At 38.9% G+C, this 15,575-nt stretch overlaps 1 non-coding gene across 1 annotated transcript; it reads right to left on the bottom strand.

The window, feature by feature from the left end:
* Positions 1 to 1,455: 1,455 nt before the first annotated feature.
* On the bottom strand, positions 1,456 to 1,527 carry TRNAF-GAA. The gene has a single exon. It is a non-coding gene; the product is annotated as a tRNA-Phe (tRNA).
* Positions 1,528 to 15,575: the final 14,048 nt, after the last annotated feature.

Here is a 15,575-nt window from a genome sequence, read left to right as displayed (position 1 = left end):
TTTGATATCATCATTTCTAGGTGTATCTTTATGCTTTTACTAAATGTATATGCATCCCTACATAGATATTATTATTTTGAAGGAGTTTAAGCTTTATATAAATGTTATCATAGTTTATATATTTTTGTGCTATTTACAATTTGTTTAGCAACATCATTGTAAAAATCATCCATGTTGTTACATTACTATTATTCATTTCATATCATTATTCATTTTACTATTATTATTCACACATATATATACACACATACATATATAATACACATGTGTTTTTATTGATGCTTATGCTCAGTCGTGTCCAAATCTTTGCAACCCCATGAACTGTAGCCCACCAAGCTCCTCTGTCAAAGGAATTTTCCAGGCGAGAATACTGGAATGGGTTGCCATTTCCTACTTCAGGGAATCTTCCTGACCCAGGGATCAAGCCCACGTTGCTTGCGTCTCTGGCCTTGGCAGGTGGATTCTTTACCACTGTGCCCCCTGGGAAGCCTTTTATTCATGACTTTACCATAGTCAATTTAACCATCCTTCTATTCAGGAATATTTAGGTTGTTCTCAGTATTTTTGCTATGACTATGAGTATTCTCATATATGACCCCTTCTACACATAAATCAAAGTTGAATCTAGACCGATGCTATTCAAAGTGGAGTTCCAAGAGGAGCAGTATCAGCATTTCCTGGGAGCTAGAAATGCAGAATCTTGGGCCCCACACCAGACCTACCAAATTAGAATCTGCATTTTAACTATACTCCCAGGAACTCTGTATACACGATGCAAATTTAAGAAGCATTGGTCTAGAAGAAGCAGTTCTTCTCAAACTATCAGTTCTGTTTTGGTTTTTAAACCTATTATGAAATTTCATAAAACACAAAAATCATATGTTTGGATATTTTAACAATGTGAATGCTACACAGGTTTCTCAAAACATACTCTCAATTTCTGCACCTACCTCCATGCAGCTCAGTAACAATCATTTTGTGGATGGCCAGGGGTCAGCAAACCTAGGCTCTGGACTTAGAAGTGGAATCACTGAGTTGTCTCATCCTTAATTTTACTGGATAATCCCAAGTTGTCTTCCAAAGTGATCATATCAGTACACACTCCCACCATCAGCATATGAGAGTGATGGATGGGAAACAGTATCTCACTGGTATTTTAGTTTACATTTCCTTTATTTTGGAAAACTATTTGACAGTTTCCAATAATATGCTTTTCAAATGCATAAATCTTCTTATAGTTTTATCTTCATTACTTTAATTTATAATTATTTCCAAATTTATAATTACATAATGCTGTGATATTTAACTTATATGCAGAGTATGTGTGTGTTTCGCTGCTCAGTCGTGTCCGACTCTTTGCAACCCCATGAACTGTGACCTGCCAGGCTCCTCTGTCCACAGGATTCTCCAGGCAAGAATACTGGAGTGGACTGCCATTTCCTTCTCCGGGGGATCTTCCCTACCCAGGGATTGAACCCAGGTCTCCTGCATTTCAGGCAGATGCTTTACCATCTGAGCTACTAGGGAAGGCCTAAAGAGTACATATGCAGAGTACATCATGTGAAATGCCGGGATGGATGAAGCACAAGCTGGTATCAAGATTGATGGGAGAAATTATCAATAACCTCAGATAAGCAGATGACACCAGCCTTATGGCAGAAATCGAAGAAGAACTAAAGAGCCTCTTGATGAAAGTAAAAGAGGAGAGTGAAGAAGTTGGCTTAAAACTCAACATTCAGAAAACTAAGATCATGGCCTCTGGTCCCATCACTTCATGGCAAATAGATGGGGAAACAATGGAAACAGTGACAGACTTTATTTATTTTGGGGGGCTCCAAAATCACTGCAGATGGTGACTGCTGCCTCGAAATTACAAGACACTTGCTCCTTGGAAGAAAGTCTATGACCAGCCTGGGCAGTGTGTTGAAAAGCAGAGACATTACTTTACCAACAAAGGTCCGTCTAGTCAAGGCTATGGTTTAACCAGTGGTCATGTATGGATATAAGAGCTGAACTATAAAGAAAGCTGAGGGCCAAAGAATTGGTGCTTTTGAACTGTGGTGTTGGAGAAGACTCTTGAGAGTCCCTTGGACAGCAAGGAGATCCAACCAGTCCATCCTAGAGGAAACCAGTACTGAATATTCATTGGAAGGACTGATGCAGAAGCTGAAACTCCAATACTTTGGCCACCTGATGCGAAGAACCGACCCACTGGAAAAGACCCTAATGCTGGGAAAGATTGAAGGTGGGAGGAAAAGGGGACGACAGAGGATGAAATAGATGGCATCACTGACGCGATGGAGATGAGACTGAGTAGGCTCCGGGAGTTGGTGATGGACAGGGAAGCCTGGCGTGCTGCACTCCATGGGGTCGCAAAGAATCACATATGACTGAGCAACTGAACTGAACTGTTGTGACTACCCACAACAATAAGGTTCAACTATTGGAGTACAGATATTTGCTAATACAGTACAGATATATGTCCCTTGTGCTGCTTAAAACAGCTATCCCATTTCATTTTATTGGTTTTTCAAATATGACTTAATCCATCTATATTTCAAAATATGCACAATGTTCAGTCTTTCAGGTTGCATGGGAATATTTAAGAGAATTACACTCTAGATAAAGCATAAACTTCTTTTTTAAAAATGAAGTTCTTGAGCATCCCTGGTGCCTCAGTGGTATAGAATCTGCCTGCCAGTACTGGAGACGTGGGTTCAATCCCTGATTCAGGAAGATCCCACATGTTGCACAGCAACTAAGCCCATGAACCACAAATTATTGAGCCTGTGGTCTAGAGCGTGGGAAACCGCAACTACTGAGGCCACGTGGCACAACTACTGAAGCCCATGCACCCTAGAGCCCACACTCGGCAACAAGAGAAGCCATTGGAATGAGAAGTCTGCCCATCGCAGCTAGAGAGTAGTCCCCCACTCACCACAACCAGAGAAAGCCCTCGCAGCAGCGAAGACTCAACACAGCCAAAAATAAATAATTTTTTTAAATGAGGTTCCTGTCTTATTTTACAATAAGGTTGACATAATAATACAAAGCAGCACTAAGCAGATTCATTATTAAAAGAACAAGCTGGAATTTCCTTATATAATTTACTATAGAAGAGACTATGGTATAAAATAAATTGAATGATTTTTCTGTCTTTTTTTTTTCTTTTTGGCCACACCGGATGGCAGGTAGGATCTTAGTTCCCTGATCAGGAATGGAACCCAAGCCCCCTGAAATGGAGTCTCTTCCCACTGGACCACCAGGGAAGTCCCTAACTTGAATAATTTTATTTATTTTTTTCATAAGGAAATGAGAAAAGACTCCCAAACTGGTAAAATTCTGCAATATCTTAGAACTCATCCATGGCTTACTTTAGGAAGGACCTGCTTGAAAGCAGTAGACCTATGGCATGCACTCACAGAAGGCATTCGAATGAGGTTCCATCTTGGAAGCGTTTAAGAAGCTTTACCTATTTCTTTGCTGAAATCTAGGTGTGTAGAAAACCTCCTCTCTGGTGTGTGGCATCCCTTTTTCCTGGCTCCCACCACTAAGCAGCCAGAATAATCAGTTTTAGATATAAATCTCAAAGTGTCATCTAGCTCCTAAAATCTTTCCACAACTTTCTATCACACTTTGAACAACATCCAGACTCCCAGCCAGGGACCCAGCCCAGTGGTCCTGGCACCACCCCCCCCCAACTACATTCCCTGCATCCCCTGCAACCCACCTCACTTGTAACACCAGCCCCTGGGTTCCCCCACAGCTTATTCCCACATGGAGTCTCTGCACCAGGTTTTCCTTTCTGCTTTTTCTTCCCCAACCAATTCCCCCAGGCTGGCTCCCTGTTTTCTGTACCTTCCCAGAGAACTTCTCTTCCCGCACAATCAGAAGTCATCATGAGGTCCTATAATTTACAAACACATTTTAATTCTGTGCAAGCCCTACTAACTTGCTTATCATCCATCTCCCCAGACCTGTAATAAAACCCAGGAAAGTAAGGACCTTGTTTGTGCTGCTCAATATTGTATCCTCATTTCTAAGACACCATCAGGCTCAAAGCTGCCATTCAGTACGTGGTGTCATATTGACAGTGAATCATTTTTTGAGTTTCTAGGTATAATCAATCACCTGAATGAAAGAGCATTGTATCCAATGAATGCCAAAGGAAAAAAGGCAAAGACATGATTTCTATCCTTGAGGCAACTGGGAGAACACAAATTCAGGCTGAGGAAACTAACAGTCCAAACCAGCAAATAATCTATAAGTTCAGACAAGAGGTACTCTGGGAGTTGAGAAAATAATTTATTGACCATTTGCCCTATGAACTGCTGAACACTTGACATCATTTTATCCTCACAGTAATTATAGGCAGGGAGTTATTATCATCCTCATATTATGGTTTGAGAGATTAAAGAAGTTCAAAGTCAAAGAGCTAGTAACTCATGGGTTACCAGAATGCCTACTATTTATGACCTCTCAGGAAGAGAAGGTCTTCAAGTGAAGGTGGTCTGGGAGGCGTCATGGTTGAGGGGCAGTTGATCTTGCCCTTGAGAACTGTCAGGATTGGAACAGTGCAACAGGATCAGAATGGTACAACAGGAGGTGGGAGTGTGTGCATTTCAGATGAACATTTCTGATTATTGGAAGACAGATAGTGCAGAGACATCTACATATGAAATAGGGTACTTAAAAGAAGACTGCCCCATTTGCTTATACTAGGGCAGGATGAAATCAATCAGAGATTTGAATAGAAAAAGTAATTCCAGTTAAAAACACAAGGCTAAAATCGAGTTACTTGGGAGCTATGATTCACAAAAACAACATTTTCTTGAATGTCCCTATTATGGGACTGACTCTAACTTTGAGACTGTGTCCTAGGGGGCTTCCCTTGTGGCTCAGCTGGTAAAGAATCCACCTGCAATGCGGAAGACCTGGGTTCCATCCCTGGGTTGGGAAGATCTTCTGGAGAAGGGAAAAACTACACACTCCAGTATTCTGGCCTGGAGAATTCCATGGATTATATAGTCCATGGGGTTGCAAAGAGTCGGACACAACTGAGCGCTTTTCACTTTCATTTTCTTTCCTGGGGGTGGAGGGGGTGTGTTAGGTGCTACAGCACCTTTTCAGAGAAGCTTGACAACATTGCGACCATTCCCTGCTGGAGACCAGCAGTGGATTATTGACGCAGTGGATAAAAATCTACCTGCCAATGCAGGGGACACAGGTTCGATCCCTGGTCCAGGAGGATTCTACATGCCGCAGAGCAACTGCAAGCCACAACTACTGAGCCCTTGCATGGCAACTACTGAAGCCTGCACGCCTTGAGCTTGTGCTCCACAACAAAAGCCACCGCAATGAGAAGCGCAAGCATGGGAACTAGAGAGTAGCTCCCACTCTCTGCAACTAGAGAAAAGCCCGCATGCAGAGGGCTTTGAAGACTCAGCACAGCCAAAAATAACCAAATAATAAAAAAAATAGTTGTAGATGGAAATCAGTTGTCATGTTTGGCAGAAGAATAAATAAAAATCTTTGATTCAGGAAGTTTATGGAGTACACTAAGTGTTCTTAGACCAGTTGAACCTCCTACCTTGGCCAGGTTTCAAAAATAATGGAACAAACAAATTAGCAAATCAACAAAATATAACATAATGAAGCAAAACTTTAAGGCTCAGGTCAACATTTGAGCCCACTCAGACAAATAATCTCCTCTGCTCATTCAGTGAGTTTATGTAGGTAACTCAGTGAAGAACAAATGTTCTCTATCCACCTATAATAGTGCTCATCTTGCTGTTTCAGGGCCTTTTACTGAATATGAATAACCTCATCCACAGGGGCTTAAAATCTAGCCTAGCAGTGTTTTGATTCATAAACATGCATAATGCACACAATCTGTTAAAAGGATAGAAATGAAAGATTTATAGGGTTAATCTTTAGCACTTTAATATTTCTTAAATTTTATCTTATTTCATGAGGACAGAAGCTTATTTGCTCCCATTTGAACCACTTTACTTCTGAAAAGTTAATTATATCCAGAGAGAAGTGCAGTATATGCTGGTTTATCTTAGATTAATTTGAGGAATGTGTCTATTCACATATGTACACATAAACCCAATGTAAAAAAATTCAAAAAAAAATAACCCAATGTAAATGTATGTTGACTTAGGTTGTGTCAGTTTACATATCTACACATAAACCCAATGTAAATGTATATTGGCTTAGGTGAGGAAAAAATCATTTGTTGAAAAAGGAATTATGTTGAAGCCTTTAAATATTTGTGTGTTAGTAAGTTAAGTATTTTCTTGTCAGTGTTTAGTACATTTACAGGAAATATGAGTAATATTTGTGTACTTTGAGATAACCTCAAATTCATATGGATAGATACCAGAAAAGATTGTTAAAATGTGAACTGAGGAGTTGTAAAAATATGACTGAGATTAAAAAAAAAAAAAAGGATATGGGAAGAGAGGGAGAGACAATGATGATGGAGGGATCAGAGTTCTCCTACAACCTAGGACCCACAGGCATAGGTAGAATTCCTAGCACATAGTAACAAGAATGAACTGAGAACTCTGCATACTTGTTTTCAGAGAAGTATTTTAACTTACTTTTGCAAATATGAGACCTAAAGCTATCCAAGAATTAGTTTTGTTTTTCAAAATTTGTTCATTTTTGGCTGCGCTGGGTCTTCATTGCTGCTCACCAGCTTTCTCCAGTTGTGGTGAGTGGGGGCTACTCTGTTGCAGTGCAAGGGCTTCTCATTGTATTCTTGTTGCATGCAGATAACGGGTTCTAGGGCACGCGAGCTTCAGTAGTTGCGGCTTGCAGGCTCTAGAGCAGAGGCTCAGTAGTTACCCCGGAGCATGCAAGATCTTCCCGGACCAGATTAAACTATGTCCCCTGCATTGGCAGGTGAATTCTTAACCAGTAGACCACCAGGAAAGCCCCAAGATTTAGTTTTAACTAAAGAAAATAATTTTTAGTTCTATGGGCGGCAATATAAGTTGGTGTATATAAAGCATTAGAAACTACCTTGAATAAAATTCTATCAGTGTTTTTCTTATACTTAAAAAAAAAAAAGATTCACCTCAAGTTGCTTTAAGGAACAATTTAATCCCCACTAAAAGGAGCATGAGTTCTTTGAAACAATGGTTGATTACAAGTCAGGGGCAGGGAATGTACAAGGAAGTGCACTGATCACCAAAAAGGATGATCTTAATTGACCATTACACATTAAATAAATGAACTGCTTAAATCCAGAGAAGTAAGAAGCTCTTCTTTACAGACCAATGTCAGCTAATAAATGGAGATGAATTGACAAAAATAAGAATGTCCACCTTTTGGCAACCTTCAGTGTAATCATGGATTCAAAGCAAGGATCATCAAAAATGCTAAAACCATTAGATGAATGGATTTTTGGTAACAGAATATTTGCATGGATTTTTTTTTTTTTTTTTTTTGCATGGATTTTTAATTGCAAAAAAGGGAAGCATATCTTCACAATAGTGAGCTCTGGCAGTCTCCATCTTAACTGAGGGACCAAGGCTAGGATCACCAATAGTGGGACAATATGTGCCTCCTGATATGATAAAATTTGAAATACAGAACAACAGGGAATTCCTGGTGGCCTAGTGGTTAGGATTCTAGGCTTTCACTGCCATGGCCCAAGTTCAATCTCTGGTAGGGGATCTGAGATCCTGCAAGACTTGTGGTCAAAAAGAAAAAAGGAACTATACAACAACGTCTAGAAGTATTCTGACCAAGAAAGTTAAACCTGAACTTAATCAGGCTTGTAGACTAGCACGTCATTAAAAATATAATGTGAGCCATATATGTAATGTAATTTTTAGTAGCCACATTAAAAAGTAAAAACACCAAAAGCCACAGGTGAAATTAATGTAGTAATATGCTTTAACCCAATATAACCAAAATATTAGTATTTCAACATGTAATCAATATTTAAAAATCTTTTACATTCTTTTTTTGTACAGTCTTCAAAATTCAATGTGTATTTTAATACTTAATGCACATTTCAATTCAGATACTAAATTTTCATTAGAAATACTTGATATATATTTAGGTTTCATAAAATTTACAGTTGAAGAAGTAGATCTGCTTACTCAAGTTGTTCCAAACCTACTTAAAAATTAACCAAAAGTGGAGTCCAGCAGCTAACTGCTCAAAAGCCATTAAAGAGGCCAGGTTGATGGAAAGTTTGCTTTATTTTGGATGTTGGTAACTAGGGGTGAGGGGAGAGCCAAGGCCTGTCCGAAGGCCAACTCCGCAATGGGCAAGAGTCTTTCTAGATTGAGGGAGGGGGGTTACATGAAGAAACAGCACAGTCAGCTCTGACAGTCATCTTGAAATTGGCCTTCGGTGGTCTGACCAGCACAGTTTTAAGCACAGTTAATCTTCAGCTTCAGGGTCAGCTTGTTTCCATTTCCATGAGGCCAGTTCTCAGAACTGTGGCAGCTTATGTCATGGCTACAGTCTGCCCATCATGTAGTTAACTTCTCCACCAGGTGGGGGTTTCAGTATATAAAACACAGGTCACAGGATATGCCTCAGAATATTATCTCTAGCCCCTGAGAAGAAACTAAAGGAACTTAATGATATTTAATGACTAATTATTATTATGTGATCTCCTTTAATAGTTTTCCTTTGCTTCTGCATTTTCTCGCTTCACTGGTTACACTTATTCTTTAGCTAAAGTTTTTCCACAGACAATAGGCAGACAGAGGACAAGGAGGGTTCTGATCTCTTTCAAAATTTTTCCAATAATGAAATTAAGTATGAGCTTTTAAGTTTAAATTCAAATTAATTCAAGTTAAATTTTAAAATCCAGGTCCTCTGTTGCATTAGCCACATTTTGGATGCTGAATAGCCACATGAACCATGCAGCCTTAGACTAAACTTCTATTTTATAGAAAACAAAGGGGATAGACAATTAAATGACACCAAGAGACAATCCAGAATGTGGAACGCTCCACAAAATAACTTAGACTTTCTAAAAAGTCAATACCATAAAAGAGCTAAAACATGAAGCTTGTCGTAGACTACGAGAGATTCAGTTCAGTTCAGTTCAGTTCAATTCAGTCGCTCAGTCGTGTCTGACTCTTTGCAACCCCATGAACCGCAGCACGCCAGGCTTCCTTGTCCATCATCAACTCCTGGAGTTTACCCAAACTCAAGTCCATTGAGTCGGTGATGCCCTCCCATCTCATCCTCTGTCGTCCCCTTTTCCTCCCGCCTTCAATCTTTCCCAGCATCAGGGTCTTTTCAAATGAGTCAGCTCTTCACATCAGATGGCCAAAATACTGGAGTTTCAGCTTCAACATCAGTCCTTCTAATGAATGTTCAGGACTGATCTCTTTTAGGATGGACTGGTTGGATCTCCTTGCAGTCCAAGGGACTCTCAAGAGTCTTCTCCAACACCACAGTTCAAAAGCATCAATTCTTCTGTGCTTAGCTTTCTTTACAGTCCAACTCTCACATCCATACATGACACTGGAAAAACCATAGCCTTGACTAGACGGACCTTTGTTGACAAAGTAATATCTCTGCTTTTTAATATGCTATCTAGGTTGGTCATAACTTTCTTTCAAAGGAGTAAGTGTCTCTTAATTTCATGGCTGCAATCACCATCTGCAATGATTTTGGAGCCTAAAAAATTAAAGTCTACTTCCCCATCTATTTGCCATGAAGTGATGGGACCAGATGCCATGATCTTAAGTTTTCTGAATGTTGAGCTTTAAGCCAACTTTTTCACTCTCCTCTTTCACTTTCATCAAGAGGCTCTTTAGTTCTTCACTTTCTGCCATAAGGGTAGTGTCATCTGCATAGCCGAGGTTATTGATATTTCTCAAGGCAATCTTGATTCCAACTTGTGCTTCCTCCAGCCCAGAGTTTCTCATGATGTACTCTGCATATAAGTTAATAAGCAGGGTGACAATATACAGCCTTGACATACTCCTTTTCCTATCTGGAATCAGTCTTTTGTTCCATGTCCAGTTCTAACTGTTGCCTCCTGACCTGCATACAGGTTTCTCAAGAGGCAGGTCAGGTGGTCTGGTATTCTCATCTCTTTCAGAGATACAGTAACTAAATGTAGTGTTGGATCCTTGTTTAAAAACAATGTGTAATTAGGGAAGTTCCATCTAGTCCAGGCTATGGTTTTTCCAGTAGTCATGTATGGATGTGAGAGTTGAACTATAAAGTAAGATGAGCACACACACACACAAAAAAGCAAGCAAGCTGAGCACAGAAGAATTGATGCTTTTGAACTGTGATATTGGAGAAGACTCTTGAGAGTCCCTTGGACTGCAAGGAGATCCAACCAGTCCATCCTAAAAGAGATCAGTCCTGAATATTCATTAGAAGGACTGATGTTGAAGCTGAAACTCCAGTATTTTGGCCATCTGATGTGAACAGCTGACTCATTTGAAAAGACCCTGATGCTGGGAAAGATTGAAGGCAGTAGGAGAAGGGGATGACAGAGGATGAGATGGTTGGATGGCATCACCAACTCAATGGGCATGAGTTTGAGTAGCCTCCGGGAGTTGGTGATGGACAGGGAGTCCTGGTGTGCTGCAGTCCATGGGGTTGCAAAGAGTTGGACATGACTGAGCAACTGAACTGAACTGAAGGGAACTTTGAATATGTAGTACCTTCTAGATGAATTATGAAATTATCTAACTTTCTTAGGTATGACAATAGAATTATGATTATATAAGCATTTGCTTTATTTCTAGGAGGGGGAATAATTCTAGAAATGCAACTTTAACCAAATATCAAGGCTGTCAGGAGAAAAAAATATGCATAGGCAAGATGCTCTCAAAATATTTACCTTCTATGCAAACTTTTTCCAGGAAGCCACTGGAGTATATACTGCTCTGAAATGAGGGAATAAGCCAGGAAAGAGGAAGATTACAAATTGAGGAAGCAGGTGATTTCCAAGTAGGTATGAGATGATGAGAACCCCCAGGATGGTAGCTGGGAATCAGTCTTAGCAAGAAACCATTATAGACTGGACCAACAGGAGACAAGTTCCAGAAGAGATGTCTTTTAAAATAAAATGACATGCAGATTATACAACATTTTTTTACTATATTGTGGAGATTTTTACAACTCTTTAGAAGAATTTTGAGAGAAAAATTAATGAGAGGTGTATTCAGTGGTATATTGATAAACTACCTGTTTGAGAAGGGGGAAGGTAGAAAAGAAATAAAGAAGCTCTGATGTGTAGCACTTGTTGACTTCTGCGGCATAAATACTCCACTATAGCAAAATTCAAGTAACCAGGATGAAGTCACTGAACAGAGAGTTGGCAAGAGGTGTGTATAATTGACACTAACAACCAGCAAGGGGGCTGTAGGGAAGGGCATGTAATATGCAATTGTCCCAAGAGCCAAATGTCCCGTCAGCCAAGTGAGTATTATATGCTAAAATTTAGATAGTCTCTTATGAAAAAGAAAAGGAAGGAAGGATCAACAAGAGCTAGTTTCAACAAAATTAAGCAAACAATCACAGCAATTATTAACTCCAGGAAAAATTAAACATTTTACAAGAAAATAAATGAAATCATAGTATTCCACATGATTCAGCTATGACCATTTGCATTGTCATAATAATGTACATACTAAATGTTTATTTAGTTTTTGCAAATGCAACACAACCATATTGAGAGGATGAGGAAAGGGGAAAGGAGCAGAAAAGATGGGTAAATTTTTATTATCAATAGATAATGCCTACAATTGAAAAATTAAGAAATAGGAGAATGAGTATTTTTACTTAGAAATACAAAAGTAAACTACCAGAAGAAAGAGCCAAAAGAGGTAAAAGTCATTGCCTGTGGGATACAGAACTCCAGAAAGGGGAGAAATGTGGTAGAAAACAACTGGCTTTCCTATCAGGTACTACAGTACCACTGGGTTGAAGCACACACTCACATACAGACACACACAAACAGGGAAGAAGAGCAGGGAAATTCAGACTGCTGGTTACAGAGGGTTGACTGAACCCGGTTTTCTTTTTACCACCCCTTTCTCCAAAACTCACTGAAATGAAGAAAGCAATGTAAAAATAAAAATAAATTGATACTTCCTTTGGAAAGACAGGAGAGTGTACCATCAGTCGACCAGGACAGTTAGGAACTTCCCAATGATACAGAGAATTGGGATCAAACTCATTATTAAACACAATATTCCTGATTACAAAATGACACCACACAAGCTTAAGAGAGAACCTCAAAAAGCAAGTTTGCCAGCACAACCCAACCAAATCCCTAAAATGATGTAACCATTTCAGCCCTCCCCCTCCCGCTGCCTACAATAACTACAGGTCTAGCATGGGATTACTGACTCCAAACACTCTCTCCTAGATGAGAGAATGAAAGCAGGCACTCTGGGCAGTGTGCCAGGGGATTGACAGCCACTGAGTGAGGGAAGGAACCCGTAAAGGAGAGTTTTTCTGGCCCCACTATGCTAAACCACCACCGCATTCAGGACATCTGCATCCATGACCAGACAAACAAGAGAGTCTTACCGATAGCACGGTTGAAAAGCAAAGCACAGTAGTAGAAGTAAGACTGAACAGGATGTCACTGTCATCTAGAAAGTCATTCCTTTAGTTCCTGTATCACAACCCCCAGAGCCATCCTGGATGCTGTCCTTCAAGACCGGACTCCAACTTTTTATCAATTCAGTGAACTTCTCCACATCTTCCCAATAAATTTCTTTCTTGTTTTAAGCTAACTACAGTCAGTCTGTTGCCTGCAATGAAATAACTCTTACCATACAAATAGATGGCTGAATGGCAAATAAGAAGTTTAATGCTATTATCATATAGTTAAACATTTTATATATGTTATAGCGCATACATTTTACTATTATAATAAATAAGCTTAACAATGCTAAGGTAGAGAATGCATATTCTTTTCAAAAGCCTATGGAACATGTACAAAATGATCTCTTAGGTAACACCCACATATACACAAAAATTGAAAAATCTCCCCAAAGTTCCCCCAAAGTAGAACTACATGGACCACCTAAAATTTAATACCAAAAGCATATCCAAATATACACACTTGGAAAGAAAGAAAAACTGAAAGTATAGAAAATTTAGAAAAGAATGGTCATAGAAACATTACCTGTCAACTCTGTTGACAACATATGATAAAATGATTCTCAGAGGAAATTCTATAGCCTGGAATACATTTGTCAGAAACCAAGAAAGATGGAGAATACATGAATTTAAGCAGTCAATTCAAAAAGTTAGACAAAAGACCTCAAAATAGATACCATATTAGTAGAAAAAAAAAGTGTAAAATATAAAATGAAATTTACAAACTTGCCTTGGTCAATAATACCAAAAGTTGATCTGTTAAGAAATAAGAAAAGATATAATCAAAATTATTGAGATAGTATATGATGATTTTCAAAATTGTGATAATTTTTTTTTTAAATGGGAGTCAAGAAGGCCTTAAGCAAAACACAAGCAAGACGCAAGACGTCAGGAAGACACAAGATCAAAAGCCATAAGAGAAAGCACTTGGCATATTGGACTCCGTAATAATAATAAATTAAAAGTTAAAAAATCCATAAAAAATTGACAAATAGATTTTTGGGAAAAGAATGACCAATAAACATTCGAAAGAATATTCAACCATACTAGTAATCAGGAAAGTTTAAAGCAATTAGGACACCATTTTTCCAGCTTCTTTGGTGGTCCAGTGGTTAAGAATCCGACTTGCAATGCAAGCTATTGTGATACCAGTTTGATTCCTGGTCTGGAAAGATCCCACATGCCTTGGAGCAACCAAGGCTGGGGGGGCCACACTACTGAGCTTAGGTTCCACAACAAGAAAAGCCACTGCAATGAGAAGCCGGAGAACCACAATGAGGAGGAGCCCCTGCTTGAGGAAACTAGAGAAAGCCCTCTTGCAGCAACAAAGACCCACCACAGACAAAAATAAATAAATAAATCTTAAAAAAACAAAACATATTTCACTCATCAGATAGACAAAAAATTTCAAATATGATAATATGCAGTGTTAGAAATGTGAGGATAGCTTTCCCAGTGGTCCAGTGGTTAAGAAACCACCTTCCAATGCAGGGTACTGGGGTTTGACTCCTGGCTGGGAAAATACCATCCTACACACCCCAGGGTAAGGAAGCCTGCAGTTTGCAACTAGAGGAGCCCAAGCCATGAGGCAGATCCAGGCCAGCCAAAATTTTAAAAATATGAATAAATAAATGTTTTGAGGACACAAGCACTGCTCATCCACTGTTAATGGGGAATGTAAACTGGCAACAGTACTGGAAGGCTAGGTCAATCAGAAGGAAACTAATTAAAGGATTGCTCAGCAGCCTTTAAAATAAATAAGTCCATAGATGCTTACATGAAAAAATTTTCAATGCATAGTATCAAATGCTAAAATTACATAAAGCACACAGCATAGACATTTACCTAAGTGTGTGTGCGTGCCATATACAAACACACAAGTATGAAGGTAGGTCTGATATAGAGAGACTTTTACTTTTTACCCTATATTCCAGTGTTGTTTTAATTAACAAGAAAAAAGGAAACACTTTGGAAAGAAATGTATTAAACTGTTACTTGTGTTTAACTTAAATAGGGGAGAAAAAAGGGGTGAAAGTGAAAAAAAGACTTTTACTTTTCACTTTATATGAAAATTAAAAAAACATGTATTATGTCATTTGTGAAATTTAAAAATTTAATATAAAGAAATAATGTATGAAAATACTGCAGAGATAAATGAAATGCACCCTACTTTTACCCTAGCAATTTTTCGAAGTCACAGTAAAAAATAAAATAGGATGGCTCTGGTTCTTTTCCAGTTCTCCTTCCTTTAGGACACAACTATGAATTACTTCAAAAGAATTCCTCACTCCTTTATGGACTGTGTGTGTTAGTCGCTCAGAAGTGTTCTCCTCTTTGCGACCCCATGGAATACAGCCCTCCAGGATCCTCTGTCTATGGAGTTCTCCAGGCAAGAATACTGGAGTGGTTTGCTATTTCTCCACTTTTAATGGACTATTACTGCCTTAAATACTACCTTTCAGACCAAGATTTCAAAGCATAGTTAGCAAAGATTTTCAGCTCAGAACCCCAAACTGGCAGGCTATCATGGGCAGGGTGACATTTATCCTATTTCTTAACTAATATTAGAGCAGTATGTTAAAGCAGCTTAATCTCCCCTGAAGTTACTTATTTAAAACACACACACACACACACGTCATAAACTAAGTGTTTTACTGGGATTGTAGAAAGGTACTAAAGGATCACTAAAGTCTAAAGAGTAAGAAAACGCTCAACTAATGACAGATGATAGCAAACAATCATCGCGAACCTTATGCAGCATTTACTCTGCACTGCAGCATGACTATGCACAATAATAATATACACGCGGAAGCTTGAACATTTCCCCAGGAATATATCTTGAAATATATATATATATAGATAAAAGAGGCATGAGGTTTTTGTTAAGGACATTTTCCTTACGGTGCATAGGAAAAATTACGGGAAAAGGATTTGCATTGTACTTATTTAGAATG

Source organism: Cervus elaphus, chromosome 14 (assembly GCF_910594005.1).
Source record: "Cervus elaphus chromosome 14, mCerEla1.1, whole genome shotgun sequence".
Lineage (NCBI taxonomy): Eukaryota > Metazoa > Chordata > Mammalia > Artiodactyla > Cervidae > Cervus > Cervus elaphus.
This window is presented reverse-complemented; position numbering and strand designations above follow the sequence as displayed.